Source organism: Brassica napus, chromosome C7, assembly GCF_020379485.1.
Source record: "Brassica napus cultivar Da-Ae chromosome C7, Da-Ae, whole genome shotgun sequence".
NCBI lineage: Eukaryota > Viridiplantae > Streptophyta > Magnoliopsida > Brassicales > Brassicaceae > Brassica > Brassica napus.
In genome coordinates this window covers 25,271,047-25,287,099 of record NC_063450.1, presented here as the reverse complement: position 1 = coordinate 25,287,099, position 16,053 = coordinate 25,271,047, and the positions used below count along the sequence as shown (strand labels likewise).

At 29.7% G+C, this 16,053-nt stretch overlaps 1 long non-coding RNA gene across 1 annotated transcript; it reads right to left on the bottom strand.

Moving 5' to 3' along the window:
• Nucleotides 1-14,598: 14,598 nt before the first annotated feature.
• Nucleotides 14,599-15,844, bottom strand: LOC106435114. Its single transcript, XR_001286899.3, has 2 exons — nt 15,181-15,844; nt 14,599-14,869 (listed from the first exon to the last, which is right to left on the bottom strand). It is a non-coding gene; the product is annotated as an uncharacterized LOC106435114 (long non-coding RNA).
• Between the last annotated feature and the right edge of the window lie 209 nt (nt 15,845-16,053).

The window sequence follows — 16,053 nt, the reverse complement described above, 5'->3', positions numbered from 1 at the left end:
CCCTTTAAGGTTCATGCCTTTAATCGCGGCCCATTACGGTATTTACAAAAATTGGGTCCAACAGTTAGGTTAATTGTTTTCAGTTTTGGTTTGGCTAATTAGGTTTAACCGACTGGTAAAAAATAATTTGATTCAAATTTTACTTTAATTCTGTTTGGGTTGATTCAAAAAAAAAAAGTATAAGTAAAATAATTATCAAATATATTCCTGTATTTAAGAGTTCCAAAATCTTTTTCCCAAATGAGTCATTAAACCAATATTACAAAAAAAATTGAAAACATTTGTTTAAATTGATCGATATTAAAGCTCAAATTAAAATTGACAAAAAGAAGCTCAAATTAAAAATGGATATTATATCGATGTAAATAACATTTGCCGTTGTTTTCCTTCTTCTAATTATCTGTCAGTGGATCTTCAATCGAAATCCGTACAAATCTTTAGAATTTGTAGAAGAATACATATATATATTTGCCTTGCAAGATATATGGTCAAATTTTGGTATCTCAGGTCAACAACCATAATAAACTCATGTAACCCCTAAACCACTACAAAATAATTTTTAGTCTATGCAAAACAAGTAAATGTTAAGGGTATTAAAACCTTAACTAGTAGAGAATTGCAATGTATAACCATCAAAAATATTAAATTATATAAGTAACTATCACATTATTCTAAATATGTTTATATTAATTGCAATTTTACCTTTTTCATATTTTCCTCTTTTGTCGTCTTTTGCTATTCACATAAATGCATAGTTACTAGTTTGGTTTGTAGAGTCTTAGGAGTCTGTTTTTGCTGATGACAAAAAAAAAACACATTTTCCTCTAATCGTAATCACTTTTTATATCTTAAAATAATGATTATTCAAAATTTTAATTTACATATAAGAACATAGATTTTTTCTGAACATAATATATTTTCAAAATTTAAAATGGACATTTATTTCTACTAAATCTTTTGTTTAATGTTAGAATAACAATATTACATAGAGTAATTCTATTATATATCTATTATATATTAATTTAATATAATTAATTATTTTGTGAATATATAAATTTCAAGACACATACAAACTTATTTTGTTTTTGTATTTTTCTCTTTTTCTAATATATATCTTTTTGTTTTGTTTTTTTGTAAATATTATAATATTTTATTTTGTTTTATTATCTTAGTATAGCATGTTACATTCTCTTCCTTCATAAACTTGACGTTCATTTATAGCCAGATCCGATTCTAATCCTGGAGAGTCTTCGTCTTCGCAGTCATAGATATCTTCGATTTTCTGCACTATATCAACCATTTATGCTCTTCTACTTACATTTTTACGAAATTACAAAAAATACCACATTCCTAATACTACTTTTCATGTTCACTTTAACCATTTTTCTTTTTTTTTAAAGAGAGAAAAATAAATAGTTATAACCCTATGGTTAACTAATTTAGACCTAGAGTTTAGAGGTAAGGGGTGAGATATGGTTTTTGGAATGTGGAGTTTAGGATTCTAATAAATATATAAATAAATGCTTAATTTTTTTAAAATAGTTTTAAAAAATAACTTCAAAACAAATTTTCGAATTGAAAAAAAATAATTAAAATTATAAAAAATTGAATTTGAAAAAGTATAATTCGAAAGCATAAAAAAATATTTTTTAAAATTTTATTTATTTATATAAATAATTATTTATTATATATATATATATATATATATATATATATAGTAAGGGTATAAGAGTTTTTTGCCTCTTAATGATGAATATATTTTTGAAAATATTTCTTTAGTGATGGTAAACATGAATAATGGTACTAACAAAGTGGTAAACACGAAAATTCTCCTACTATATTTTACATTTAAATATACATCTTTGGTATTAGATGTTTTCCAAACTGAATAACACTCAATAATAATGAGATCAAATTATTTTCTATATTTTTATTTTTTGAGACAATCTATTCAATATCAACAATATAAATTGAATGTATTTTGTTGTAGTGTGTTATATATAAATGCTCACGCGTTGTAAATGAGTGTAATGTCTATTTGTATGGTAAATAACACATTTTTCAAGACAGTTATTTTCTTAAGTTCTTCTCTACTATGGTTATACCCCCTGTTCCGGAACGCGCTAGGCGCTAGTCGGGCGGTCGGGTTGGGCTTAGCGCCTAAAAAGAAAATCGGGGATTAATAGCAAATTATGTTGGGCGGAATTTTTAGTTGGTTTACTATGTTATAAAACATGTTAATCTTTAATTATGTATAACATTAATACATTTTCATGTTTAAGATTATATAAAACACACAAATAGAATATATAAACTTAATATAGTGTAATTTTCATCAAAATTATGAATATAAATGATATTTATAAAATTTTAGATCAAATAAACAAATAAAAATATTATTAAAAAATAAATAAATAAAAAATAATAATAAAAATAATAAAAAATAAATTAGGCGGCCGCCTAGGCGGCTAGACGGTCATTTAGGCGGTCTAAGCGGAATTTTTTTTTAAAACCGATTTAGCATAAATCGGGGCAGAAGAGTAATGCGTAGCGCCTAGGCGACCGATTTTTAGAACAGGGGTTATACCCCATGTTCTAAAACTTGGATAACTCGGACGTTTAATCGGCGAGTAAATGTCGATCGTTTATGAACCGTGGTGGATTGGACAAGTCGGATTTTTCAAGTTTTGGGTCTTTTTTTAATTTATTTTAAGGCTAAAATTCTATTCATGGTTCTTATTACAATTGAACAAAAACACAAGAAAAGAAGTTGAAATCATGATGAATCGTGGAGAAAATGGTAAAAAACAGAAATTAGGGTTTATTGGTCGAAATTGGGGAATATGAAGATGCAAACACTTTAGTAATTATGTATTTATTAAAGATAAAACCAAAAAGAAAACCCAAAACAGCCTCTTGAGCACTTGAACCTACGAAGAGTTTTGTAGGCGCACTAACCACCGACTACATTACATTTATTGGTTTTTCATATATATATATATATATATATATTAAATAAAACACTTAAAATTACATGAAACCGGAAACGGGTACGAGGAACTTCCGGTTTCATGTAATTAGAATTGTATGAAAATGCAGAAGCGAGATGTTTTAAAAATAAGGAAGATGGTACATGTTGGAAGAGTATATCAAAAAAAAAAATATATATATATATATATAATATAAAAATGATTTTATAAAAATTATGACTAAAAGTATATGATTCAAAATAAAAATTACTTATTCATTTTTTAAATTTTTTATTTCTTTTGTTGGCATATCTTAATTATAAAAATACTAAAAGATTAAGCGTATAAAAATATTATCAAATTAATTATTTTAAATAGTTTACAAATATCTGTACAATGTATTTGAATTTATATGCAAGATCTCTTACAAAAATTATTATGCACAACGATAATTTATAGTATTAATTTTAGTATTTGCACATTCTGTATTCTCTCTATTTTAATACTATTAATTTTGAATTTTAAATAAAATAAAAACATAATTTATATTTTTTACGTATTTATGATATTGAGTTTTTTTTAAATAGAAGCGTGATTCCTAAACGGAAGCGTAAGCTTCCAACGTGTTTTTAGGAGGCATTTTTGGAAGCGTATAGGAAGCGAGATTTCAAGAGATTCCACAAGCTTCTGATTCCAATTCCGGTTCCGAAGTGGGAAGCAGGCGTCTGACGAAGCTTCCATGTTACCGATTTACAATTAATCTCCAATTTTATCTCGACTGGCTATATCTAGACCAGAGAACAGTCGCACGCGTTACGTCTAGGGCCATCTGGAACAGGGGTTATACGGTATAACTTATACCCCATTTTCACCTTAACTAGAATGCATATGGTTTTGGTTGCCTACGATAACAAAAATATCACATGGAAGGGCATCGAACACCAAGTCAAATAATACAAGTATATGAATATTATAATGGATATTGGTAGGCCTAATCAGATTAAAATAAAGGAAAAGAATAGCAGAGAAAGAAACAAAAGGGAAAAGTAACGGGACGTGAATGGAGTTATTCGTAGAAAAAGGATCTGATGCCCAACTCTTTTGGAATGGAGGGCCAATGTGAAGCACTATGCACATTGCGCACTTGTGAATGTATTCGCGTGACTCTTACTATGGTCCATATATCCACAATTTTAGTTTAAATCACTTCTAGATTTATAGACTTTCGTGTTCTATTTTGGCGGTTTTGGCGGTGCGTTTAAGTTCTTTTCCGGTTTTGATCTCATTCTAATCTTAATGTTATTAGATTAGTTATATCCGATTTGAATTGTAGTTGTTTCTTGTCAATTTTCAAAAGATATGGTCAAAATCTAGCTTTTTTCGTATTACTTTTATCTAAATGTTTTATTGTTGCTCTTCTCCCAACTTCATTATATCCGAAAAATGGTTTTGAATCTTTCGTGGTTCGATCTTACTAGTTTATGAAGCTAACGATTTCTTGCTTGATTGTTTTAGGCTTATTCTCTATAGGAGGGTTTAGTTATCAACCTTGCAACGGTAATTCTCACAAAGATTCGCTAAAGTTTTGTTAACTTAGTTCCTTGGTGTGCAGTGTGCTAGGCATGGGTGTTTGAGGGCCATGTCGGTATCGGTTCAGTTGATTTGGATTTTTGGATTTTCGATATTATGCTCAAAAGTCCTATTCGGGGTTTACTAAATATCAGATCGGGTTCGGTTCGGTTCCTTCCGGATTAAGTTTGGATCGGATTGTAACCAATGTCTAAAATCGTCAAAAAATAAATTTTTTAAAACCCGAAAAAATGACAAAAAATAAGAAATATAAATTATTCACAAATCTAATTAAAAACTATTTAAATTATCTAAACTAACTAAAAATTATTCAAAATAACAAATAAAACAAACTACAAAAATATTTAGAATGCTGTAAAATATCTAAATTACCTTAACATATATATATATATATATATATAAACATTAACATATTTAACTAATTTCTGATATCTTCGGATCCTACTTCGGATTTCGGTTCGGTTCGGGTTATATCCAAACCCCAAAGTACTAAGCTCGTAAGTTCCGTTCGGATATTTTTGTATCGTGGTTTGGATCTGGTTTTGGTTTTTTCGGTTTTTTCGATTCGGGTTTAGGTAGATACTTCGGCTTGGGGTAAAAACGTCCATGCCTACAGTGTGCTTTACTATTTAAACAAGCATTTGTCTCCCTACTCTAATTGGGGTACTAATCTTCTTTAGTTTCTTTATCGTATATTTTATGCTTATGCTTTTTTAGGTTGGGATTTTGTTTTCTTCTAAAGAACCATTTTTGCCGGTTTTATATCTCAGAAACATATCTCATTATATATTTTTGAAGTTTAATATTTTTTCATTGTTAAAAATATTTCAAAAACTAATATATGACAAAATGAAAGACTACTTATATATGCTTCAATGTTAAACAATAAACTATGTGATTCTTCCATGCTCATGCACTGATAATACTATTTATACCATATATATAATTTATAATAATTGATTAATATTTTATATTTATAAGTTTTAAATCGTTTTCTAATCTATATATATATATGAAAAAATTGAAATTTTCTTAAACAAACATCTGGTTTTACTTATAAATTAATTTGATTGATTCAATTATACTCCCTCCGTTTTATTATACGTGTCATTTTGACATTTTTCACGGAGATTGAGAAAATTGTATAATAGACTATTATATCCCTATTTAATGTATGATTAATTAAATGAGAATAATTTAAATATAAATCTATTGGTTATTCAAAAGGGTAAAAAGTAGATTTAATATAAGATTGCATTTGATGACAAAAAAAAGACTGCATTTATTCATCTTAATTGAACCGAAAATGTTTCATGATTCTAATATGATAAAATTTGATTAAAAATGAATAATATTGTTGCATTGAATTTAGTTTTAAGTATTAGATATGAAAATATATTATTTTCTTTGAAAGAAAAATACCTATTTTTAACTATGTCTTATGTGTTAAAACAAATATATATATATATATATATATATATATGTATATTAATTTCTTGTTGATATTTCATTTTATTTATTGAAGAAAACTAATTCTTTATATATATATATATATGTATTTATAGATATTTCCTTTTCATTATTTATGTGGATTTTCTAAAAAATTAAAAGAAAAGGAAAATTTAAATTTAAAAGCTTATTAGAAATTTATTAAGAAGAAAAAAATTAAATAATTTTAGTAAAGAAAATTACGTATAATTTAGAATTCATTTTAATTAAATTTTTAATTAATCACTTTAAAAAATAACATGAGACCGACACATATGAAATTGATTTCTAAAATAATATTACTCTCTGCGTTTCATTTTAATTGTCGTTTTAGGTTCATGGACACATGTTAAAAAAAATTCACTTTTACATATTTTCAAAATAAAATCATTGTTACCTATGGATCCAACCATATTTAAACCAATAGAAAAAAAACTGGAGAATATTGTTAATAAATTTTTCATTAAAATTGTAAAACGACACTTATTTTGACATAAAAATTTTACTGTACAACGAAAATTAAACTGAAACGGATGAAGTATATAGATGATTCGCCGATAGAGATTTACCATTATCGTTGTATCTTTATTTGGGTATATAATAAAATTTTGACAAATTGGAAAAAAAACATTGCATTGACGGACCCAAAATTTTCAGACATGACACATTAATCTCGTCGACTTCTTTAGTGTCGCTATAGGCCTGGGCATTTTAACCTGGATCCGAAAACCCAAACCGGAACCGACAGTGAGAATGCCTGATTCGAAATCGAACCAAAAATTTATAAGTACCTTTTGGGTCCAAATTTATTTTACCCAAAACCGAAAGGAACCAAAAGGAACCAACCCGAATAGATCCGAACCCGAAAAGAACCGATCCAAATAGATCCGACCCGATAAGAAACGATTTGTACTGACTTAAAAACATGTTTATCCAAAACTATGTTTTTTTGTGTTCTATATATATATATATTCTTTTATGATTTAGTTTAAATATCTTTTGTTAACCATATTTGTTATTATTTTGTAACATTTTTAAGTTATATGAAGCTTTAAAATGTAAATTTAGAGTTTAAAAATGTTTTATTTTAATTATTAATAGTTTAATTTAAGTTATTTTGTAAAATTATAAATATATATGACAAATATCGACTAAATTTGATAGAGTTTGGGTATTTTATGTTCTTTTCAAATCCTAAATACCCGAACCCGATCCGGACCCCGATTCGGATCCAAAAATTATGGGTATTTTATAAGTATTTTAATTGTAGACCTGAACCGATCCGGATCCGAGAAAAACCGATCCGAACCCGAACCAAAATTTTTGAAGTACCTAGTGGGTCCAAATGTTTAGGATCCGAAAGATCCGGACCTGAAAGAAACCGGCTCGAATCCGACCCGAAGACCCGAACGCCCATGCATTTGATTATTCATACTATCGTTTAAAGGAGACTCCATATTGACAAAAAAATTTCTTTCCAAAAAAGTAAAAATGCATGAAAGATATGTAGTTCCTTCGAAATAATAAATTTGGTTTTTGGTGCTTTCTTCTTGTGAAACTGTATGAATTTGTATAGGCATGGGCATTTGGGGTCCCAATCTGGTTTCGGTTTTGTCCAATCAGATTTCGATTTTTCGGGTTTATCAAAATCAGTTTCATTTTGAATTATATGAAAGTCTGGTTCGGGACTGATTTGGGTTCTATCGGGTTCGGGTTCGGATTCGGGTCTGGGTTAGCAAATCTTTAAATAACCGTTACAACCCAACATACTTTTGGGTTCAGGGCCCAATTTGTTTTTCGATTTAAAAGTACATGATTTGTACCTACTTTGTAACCAAAACATAAGTAAAGTCGGTTCTTCGGTTTAAAACTACTTGATTTGTATCTATTTGTAATCCAAACATAAGTAAAATCGGTTCAAAAATAAAAAAGAAACATCAAAAGTGATCATTCAAAATCAAACGAAATGTAAACATAGTTACTGATAGAAATAAAACCAAATGAATGAAATCATAAAACGAAAACCAAGTTCTCATGAAATGAGAAACATTATTCAATGAAAAGAAAACCAAAATCTAAAACATTCAAGTTCAACCGCCACATTCAACCATCAACATTCATGTAATAGATAATTATTTTAGATGTTCAATAATATCTTAGTGTATTTTGGATACATATTAGGAACTGAGATCATGTTTGGTACAAGTTCTTTTTGGGATTTTGAATGTTTCGGATTCTATTGGATATCCATTTAGGTTCGGGTTCGGTTCAGATAATATCCACAAGCCGAAATACTATAAAACAAGATTCATTCATTGGTTCAGATTTATTTTTATCGGATCGGCTTCGGTTTATTTTCCCAGCACTAAATTGGTATACAGTCGATGAATCTCTTACAACAAAATCGTCGACGCATCATAAAGTATCTTAGATTTAAAGTTACGCTGGGCGCTATTCAAGATTCCGCGGGAGGAAAGTTTCTCATGACTACGGTAAATTTGATAGGTATTGAACTAAAGCTTATATGCGCAATCCTTACTCATAGGTCATAACTTTACATCTTCTAAAACTTAAGGTCATCACTCCATTTAAGAAAATAACCTAATGGATCATTAGAGACAATTTCATAAACAATACTAAGGGCATCTCCAACCCATACATATTTTTCCTCTATAATTTCCACAAAAATAGAGTAACTCTATTATAAAGTAAGTTTTGCTCCAATGGTTTACTCTATAATAGAGTTACTCTATTATAGAAGAGAAAATAGAATGATTTTATTTTTTCACTCTATATTTGGAGTGAAAAAATAAAATCCTTCTATTTTTTAACTCTATTATAGAATAAACCATTAGATCAAAACTTACTATATAATAGAATTACTCTAATTTTGTGATAGTTATAGAGAAAAAAATAGATATGAGTTGGAGATGGTTCTAACTAACGGTTGATTTTTAGTTTTAGGTTTAGTAAAGAAAACCAGTACATAATCTTTTTGTATCCCCAACTATTTTATGGTCTTACTCGAGCATAAGATTACGATACCGATACCATTTGGTTGGCTTCTCTGAGATGATAATTAAAACTTTAAATTACAAAATAAACTAATATAAGGTGACACGAAGGCGAAAAATTGTCAAATGACACCACCAGATTGTTACTGCAGTGTCATTTCATTTACTCACGGACCTGAGCAATAATATAATAAATAAAAAATTAATAATAATTATATGGGAGTGAAAAAAAAGATAATGTCAACGTCTAATGCAAGTTGCAACCATATAATCTGACAGGTGACCCAATCGGCCAAAAGTAAAAATAATAATGCGACTGTGACACGATCTGTCCTCTGATTTTTCAATTTTATTCAACCTTTTTTCAACCCCTATTCTGAACCAACTTGCATGCACATCAAATAACTTATACGGATTTGTCTTTGATATGTTTTGCTTTCTTCATGACTTCATTATCCTGATGTGATGCAATTTTGGTATTTTGGTATTTGTTTGTATCATGTTCTTATCTTCAACAAATAATACGTGGATGTGACTGAAAAGAGCTGTAAGTGTTGTAGAAAGGAGCTGTATAAGTTCTCGATAGATGAGTTTCTTCAAAAATGTAATAAACAATTTATTTTAATGTTCTCACTTAAAAAATACATTTTAGTGCTTCAGATGTTGTAATTGTTTGTCGTTCTTTGACAACATTGCATAAGCTTTGCGTCTATACTATACTAATTTGCACTAATATCATTTGTTGTATCATCATCCATATTTAAACTCGTTAGAGTGCATATTACTGAAACAATTTCTCTTCTTTTTTTGCTTATAGAGAGAATTGTCATCCCAGTATTCAACAAGAACAACGAGAATATCACAGCATATAAATTAGTGAGATGCGGTGCACAAAAAAAAAATGAATTAGTGAGATGCAAATAGAATGTTATAACCTTTAATAATAAAGTCAGCGTGAAAAGTCTACTGAATTAGAAGCATAACTTAAAATACATTATAACGACAAAGATGCGTACACAGCTCTCACAATAGCAACGTGAATCACAGTAACAATAGGTAACGTGAACCACAGTTACAACAGATAAGGTGAATCACAGTTGAGACTTCACATTCAAGCGATTAAATGAAGCACTTTACTTTTCGTTCGAATTAACAACCATGAGAGCAATTGACAATTAGAAAAGAAGGAAATAGCACTCGTGAAAGTTAAAACCCCAAAAGATCGATACAGAAAATATGCGGGCCATTCTTTAGTGGATGACTTTCGATTCAGGTATCTTAATCAAATATAAATGTGAAACCAAGTCACTTTTTTTTTTATCTCAGAAACTTTTTTTTATAATAACGTGGCACATCAAGAAAGAACTTCAAACCCACCAATGGTTAAAACTTGGTCCTTGTCTTATTAGGTTTCATGAATCTTCTCCTAAAGGTCGGTGCACTATGCAAGGCTTGTAATGTTCTCTTTTTATTTATGGTGGCTTTGGCCAGAACATAAGAAAAGATGTTGATGAGATTCGATACGATGTTAGTGTCAAGATCCTCTTTTTTTCGTCTTTAGACTCTAGGATGATAATAAGGTGAATCTATATGCTATAGTGCCTATCCATTTCTTCATCATTGTCATGAGATCGAAAACCCATACTTATTATACTTTTGGGACCTCCTCAAAGACGCATCGAGCTTTTGATCGCGTGTTGCTTTGTTATCCTCTCTTTGCCCACTTTAGGGACCTCCATGTGTCAGTTTTCCCTCTTTTAATATTATTTTTCTAACATTTTAAACGTTGAATAGTTTGGTAAGGACATCCAATACAAACCATTGTTCAATATTTGGTTGAGAAATTTGAGTAGAGTTTTAGACCAAAAAAAAAAAATTTGAGGGGAGTAAAATTGAATACAGTTGCGGAAAAGTTTAACACGGTCATCTATTCATGTAATATTGTACCGATTTGTTAGACATATATCATATATGACATATGTAAAGTAATCGTTACATTCAAGAGTGTTCTTTTTTTTTTTTTTTTGAACCACTACATTCAAGAGTGTTCATTCGAACCTCTTCGGTCTAAAATGCTGTGTACATTCGTGCACAGGTATTCAAATTTACCTTTTGGATTCTTTTTACGATTTTTACCAAATATATTACCCTTCTTAATTCTTAAGTGGTAAAACTAGGGCTGTTCAATCCGGATATCGGTTCGCCTTAGGTTCGGTTTTTTTCGGTTTTCGGTATTTCGGTTAGTAAAATATAACTACCATTCTAAATCCATATTTACTTCGGTTCGGTTCGGTTTATATACCGTCGGTTTTTGGTTTATTCGGTTTTATACCAAAAAACATAATTATTTAGTTTGAGATCATATAAAATGAATTTTAGAGTCATATTGTCAACACAGTCATTTATTAAAAATATATTACATGTTCAAATAAATGAACAAAAAAGTAAAAATGCTTCTACCATCAAATAAAATAATCAAATCTATAATTAAAATCAGAACCTGAAATTTTGAAAATAAAAATATGAAACAAAACATAAACATGAAAGAAAAGTTTTTCCACTCTTCCATATTTAGTGTTCATTAAAATCATACTTTTCGATTGAACACGAAACTCTGTTTGTTTATAGATAAGAAAAAAGTTATGAAAATTTTCCATTAATTATTTTCTATCAAATTTATATATAATCTTCATATTAATTTAGTGAATACTAAAATAAAGCAAAAAGATAAAAAAAACTTAAAAATAAGATATCTGAATTGCGATGTATTGTTATTTAATTATAGTTCAATTGTTTTACAAATTATTCTTTATTACTATAACATTATGGTAATAGTTATTAACACAAATTTAACTTATATAACAAATAGATATTCATGTATTGTTATAAAATAGATACATATTTACATGTTTATACTTTTAGTCGGTTTTGTTCGGTTTATTCGGTTTAATCGGTTATATACCAAACCATATCCAAATCCTACGGTTTTTATAAAATTATATCCATTCGGTTTATATGGTATATACCAAAACCAAACCATATTGTCTATTTCAGTTCGGTTCGGTTCGGTACGGTTCGGTTTTACCATATTGAACAGCCCTAGGTAAAACGGTAGGGTAAAAAGTGGTTTTGAAAAGAAAACAAAGAAAAATGAATTCTAAAAGATTAATGTATCCCGGTGTAAACCTCTTTAAATCTAGTGGTTTGGCCAAATGTTTATTAATACTTTCGTAATAAGAGTTTCGGATTTTGATTTCCGAAAAGGATGAATTATGTAGATTATTAAAAAAATGATTATAAGAGATTTTCACCTTGTCGCAATGAATACTGCCAGAAATGAGTCTCATATGACGGCTCATGATGATACATTCAGACGTGAATTCTTGTAAGATAAGTAAAATTGTCGACTTAAATCTACCTAATATTTATTATAATTCGTAATATCATAATTAATCAATGTTAAAAAAGATTAATATATCTCAAAGTTTTTTGTTTCTACCCTTGTTTGAAACGCGTTTGGCGGCAAGAACCACAGTGATTAGTTGATTATGCTATATTGATAAAAAATCTTAGTAATATAAAAGTCATTTTTAAGTTAAAACTCAGTGTTTACATGATAGATCTCCACAGTTTGCAATAAGTACTTAATAAAATGATGAAAATTTTGCTGAAAAGAGAGAGAAGGTTAGTTTTTTTTCCTGCATAATCATATTTATAACGGAAGAATAAAATGGTAAATCTATACCAAATAAAAAAAGCAGTCGAATCATATATATAATTTGAAATTTTCTTTTCATTTAGAGATCAGCAAAAAAATAATATAAATAACTTATTTGAAACCAAAAAACACATGTTAAAAACGAAAGTTTGGAAAGATGTATGTACGAAATAATAATAAACTATTTTATATTTTTCTCACGGGGTAAGTGAATGATGTTATTCTATAAAAAGATACTAAATGATCATGTAGTAGTATGTCAGTTGTGATAAAAACACTCACGACTTGGCCAAAACATTATGGGAAAATTGAAAATATAGACCGAAAATTCACTATTATTTTCCTAATGGGATAAAACCATCTTTATCCTATTTTTTTTTCTTAATTGTCCTTTTTATTTATTAAACTTAATAAAATAAATAGTTAAACAAACCTAGAAAATTATGGAAAATAGGAAAAATGCAAAGAAAAATACTCATATCAATGTAATAGTATTTTTTGGGGGTTCTAAAACTTGTTAAATAAGAAGTTCAAATTTTGTTTTACAAATATCAGATTTTATATTCTAAGGAAAATGACATATTGAAAACTGAATTCTATGTTTATTAGAAATTTACATTTATTATAATGAGTAATCTACAGATTTCACGAAACTATTCTAACTCTCAAGGAATTCCACGAATTTTAGGCGAGGATTCCGTTAAATAGAAATAAAGAACGAAGTAACTAGAAAGATTTTTTGAGTTCGCCTTTTTTCAAAGCTTTCTAAATTTTTTTTTTTTTTTTTTGGTAACTCTGGTATCTGGGCAGCCACATTCCCAACTATCCCCCGTAGGGGGTCCAGCGCCCCAACAGAAGGGATGTTAAATCCGCTGTGGCCGGGGCTCGAAGTCGTGATGGCGGGCACCTCAGCCGAGGTTCCTTTACCACCAGACCACGAGGCCCAGTTACTCTAAATTTCTTTTGAATGTACATTCTACTCATAATCGATCACTCTAAAATTGTAGGAATATGTAATCTACGTACAGACAACTCAATGTTCTAAAATAAGTAGAATGGATTTCGAACCTCTTGTCTTGTTTCTGCACCTAGTAGAATTTGTACTCTAGGGATATAGTATGTAAATAACGGTTACTAAAGCTTTTAAGAATAAATGCAAATCTTTTTTATTTCCATTTATGATTCAATCGATTTTCTTTATCAATAACAAAAAAAAATCGACCCTAAATTTGCTTTGAGCCCTATTTCACACTAATCCTCCATGAAACGCACTGCTGCGCCTTTGTTATCTCCACTTACCAAAGAGTTAGTCTTGCTCATGAAAGTCTTTCTTATGGGTTTTACAAACAGCTTCACAACATCCTTTTAGTTTAAATTTTAACAAATCATTACCTTTAAAACCTTCTTGTAGACTACGTAAGTTTTTTGCTTCTTCGTGGGATACACCCATCAGAATCAGTATCAAGACAACAGTAATGGCCTAAAGACTTAACATCCAACTCCTGATACTATTGACCAACATTTTCGTCTTAAGCTAAACCAAACAATGTGTCCACCATTACCTTTTAGCTGCGTGCAGAAGTGCCGTTCCTCAGCTAGCCACATGTCACAGAAGCGATACTTCTTCGTGCTAAGTTGATAATACTCAAAAACATAAGACTATAACCACACTATATGTACTGCATCTTTCCATTAATATGTAATTACCACATACAAAATTACTGTCAAATATAAATCATTGTGAGATAGTAATGACCTCCGCAGTTTTGACCAGAAGTACAATATCTATCAACTCGAATTTTTTTTTTGAGAAACAATATCTATCAACTAAGATTGATCATATTTATTAAACCACACATTTGGTAAAACAAAAAAGTTTTACGTACACAGAAGACAAAAAAATTTACGTATACAGAAGATAAAACTTGACAGCTTGCATCCTCTCTATCTCTTTCATTGTCTCCATTCCTGGCTCTCTCTGTTCTCATCACCACACCACCTCCGCTAGCCACCGTATGCTTACGGCTATCTCCTCATTCTCTTCCTTGTATCGTCTACTTACTTTCTTTGGCCTCACCGTTGCTTTCTCTCTGTAGAAGACGAATGAAATACATATAAACTAGATTCAAAAAGACAGCAATTGATCATCATTGTGATGTAGTAGACACACATATATGTGTTTTATCAGAATATATTAAAAACTTATGAACACAGGACACAAGGTTTTCTATAATCATCATCCTTCCGCAAAATTGTAACGTGGTTCCCCGAAGTGCCATCTAAAATTCTCGTAAAAAATATAATGAAACCGGTTTATTATTTTTCCTCGGATGCCAATATTCACTCCAATTTTCCTTGAGATGATTAACACCTTAAACTCAATAAAGGATGAATCTTGTACCTGAGGAAGAGGAAGGTATGTAGGAACATATGGCAATGAAGCACATGATGACGTATCTTGTACAAAACTTTTTCCCAGGACTTTCCATCATCAACTGAGACACCAATGAGATGTCGTCTAGAATCACGACACGGCTTACACCGAATCGATAGAAATTCACCCCCTTCTGACTATGGCGTTCGTCAAGAAAGTGACAGAGAGATAAAGAAGAAAACAGATTTGATCAAACGAAAAAAGAATTGGGGATTTTTATTTGGGCTTTTAATTTTTAATTAGTTTTATTTTTAATATATAAATTTTGTTTTAAAATTATATAGTAACTGATAATGGCTGAATTGAATTTTCAAGAAATATCTTATACTATTAAAAGGAAAATATGAAGCTCTGTTAAGCAATCCACGTCAGCGAAAAAATTTCCAACCAATCATTTGTCCATGTCATCATGGATGTTACGTTGTTGGGCCACGAATCTGTGCTGCGTAATACGCCATTTAGTTTTAATGACCCATTTGTTTTGCCATCTTCTTACTTCAACCTAATTTTGTTACGACGTCTACAGAAGACCTTCCAGAACTCATTGTCTTCCTATCTCCTCCGTATAACGCCTGCGACGGCTATAATGACGAATTAAAGCTACTTAATTACTCCTCCAGACAAATCGGCGTCTAACTCTCCACATCTCTCCTCTTACTCAATCATAACGATGTTTTCTCGAGCCAAAAATCTATTGCTCAGATCCTCAAATCCATTCCAAGCTTTATGGCAAATCAAACGACAGTCACCACCACCCGAGTTCATTCTCCACTTTTCTTCAGTAAAGTTTCATCAGGACCTGGAGATTCCCAGTTGCTTTTTAAGCTAATCTATTTCTGG